This window comes from Palaemon carinicauda, chromosome 32 (genome assembly GCF_036898095.1).
Source record: "Palaemon carinicauda isolate YSFRI2023 chromosome 32, ASM3689809v2, whole genome shotgun sequence".
NCBI lineage: Eukaryota > Metazoa > Arthropoda > Malacostraca > Decapoda > Palaemonidae > Palaemon > Palaemon carinicauda.
The window spans coordinates 7,942,373-7,944,872 of record NC_090756.1 but is presented as its reverse complement, the minus strand read 5'-3'; the positions used below and the strand labels follow the sequence as shown (position 1 = coordinate 7,944,872).

The 2,500-nt window shown below is 30.0% G+C and overlaps 1 pseudogene; it reads left to right on the top strand.

The window, feature by feature from the left end:
- Positions 1 to 2,500, top strand: part of LOC137625456 (monocarboxylate transporter 7-like) — a 40,965-nt pseudogene that overhangs the window by 13,069 nt on the left and 25,396 nt on the right.

The window sequence follows — 2,500 nt, the reverse complement described above, 5'->3', positions numbered from 1 at the left end:
TTAAAAGCATTAATTATTCTGTTATGATCATTTAGATCGTATGTTTAAACTATTGTGAGGTTACACACGCACCTACAAACACACATATCTACGTACACACACACACATCTAAGTACATAGACAATGAACTCACAGATATAGTACACACACACACCATAAATATTATATATATATATATATATATATATATATATATATATATATATATATATATATATATATATATATATATATATATATATGTGTGTGTGTGTGTGTGTATTATTACTATTATTATTATTATTATTATTATTATTATTATTATTATTAGTAATAGCCGCAGCTTTTATCATCATTACAATTTTTATTACCATCAATATTAATAGCACAAGTTTTAACAATAGTAGTAATAGGACACAATTATCATCATTATCATTATCAATATTATTACTATTGTTAACAAGAATATTATTAGCAGCCACTTTAATAATAATTTTTATCACTTGTATTATCAATATTAATAGCATAACTTATGAATAGTAGTAAAAGAGCACATTTTATCATTATCATCATCATTATTATAATCCTTCTCATTGTCAATATCATTAGCCAAAGTACTAGCAATAATAGTAATAGCACAAGTTTTTATCATTACCCTCTTCATTATTATCATTAATATCAGCATAATTATTAGCAATATTAATATTAGCAGTTGCTTTTATTTTTATTATTATTATTATTATTATTATTGTTATTATTATTATTATTTGCTAAGCTACAACCCTAGTTAGAAAAGCAGGATGCTATAAGGCCAGGGGCTCCAACAGGGAAAATAGCCCAGTGAGGAAAGGAAACAAGAAGAAATATATGATTTTAAGAATAGTAACATTAAAATAAATATCTCCTATATAAACTATAAAAACTTTAACAAATCAAGAGGAAGAGGAATAAGATAGATTAGTGTGCCCAAGTGTACTCTCAAGCAAGAGAACTCTAATCCAAGACAGTGGAAGACCATTATTAATAGCCTTTTTACAGCAAAAAAAGAGGCAGCTAACACCCACCCATTAAGAAACACACACTTAACAGATTTAACGACCTCTCCCTCCTCTCCAACGACCCCCCCCCCCCTTCCTCTTCCAAACAGTGTGTTTATAGACACTCAAAAGTTGGTCGAAGTGGTGCCATAAAAACAGACTTACGAACTCATAAACAACCTTTGTTGACAAACACACCCCCGGGGGGAGAGTCAGAGATAGGCTCATTTTCGTGGTCAATTGGATTTGGGTTATGGGGAGGATTGTGGAGAGGGTTGTGGGGAGGGGGGGGGGGTAGGAGGGGCAGGAGGAGGGGGTGGGAGTGGTCATTGAAGGGTGGGCTGATAATAATAGCAGTGATAAGGATTATATAAATTATGGTGTCTACTATTATTATTATCATTATTATCATTATCATTATCATTATTCTTATCTATTCTTATTCTTATTATTATTATTATTATCATTGTAAGCTAATTTTCAACCCTAATTGGAAAAGCAAGATGCTCCAAGCCTAAGGACTCCAACAGGGAAAAATAGCCCAGTGAGGAAAGGAAGCAAGGAAATGATAACTACAAGAGAAATGATAAACTAGCAAAATAGAATATACTAAGAACAGTAACAACATGAAATTAGATCTTTCATATATAAACTATAGAAACTCCAAAAAACAGGAGGAAGAGTATTAAGCCAAACAGCGTTCTAAGTGTACCCTCAAGCAAGAGAACTCCAATTCAAGACAGTGGAAGGCCATGGTACAGATGCTATAGCACTACCCAAGACTAGAGAACAATGGTTTGATTTAGGAGTATCCTTCTCCAAGAAGAGCTGCTTACCATAGTTAAAGTCTCTTCTATCCTTACCAACAGCAAAGTGATGGGTTTTAGTTATAAAGATACATAAATAATCTTTATTTTTTTCCTGTGTGATAGTAATAATAAGAATTATAATGATAATGATATATAACGACAAATATACAGTAGATTAAAAAAATATCTATCATTGAATTTATGAATGTAAAAAATTATATTTGGCCTTGATTCAATAATTTAAAAAAAGATGAAAATTAAAAAATTAAAAACATCGAACAAAACTAAATATTTTTTCTTCTTTTTTAACAACCGGAAAATATACAGATTTTGTAGTTCATCGCATATTTTTTTTAAGCCTACAATATTTTGGTAAAATGATTTCCTATTTCACCTTCAGTCATTAAAAGATGGAAAAGAAAAGAAGTAAAAACGAAAGAACAAAACCGTTTGGTCATTTATAATTGACTCAGGGCGACCCTGAATAGAGTAACCTCCCAAAAAACTACCCGATATATTTCCTATTCCAAGATAAAGAAAAAAAATGCATTGAAAACTATAGAACAAAATTCTTATGACATTCATAATTTACTCTAATAAGCCAACAAAACTATCTAATATCAAGATAAAAAAAAATGAGAAAAAGGCATTTTATATATAGAACAAAACTCTTAG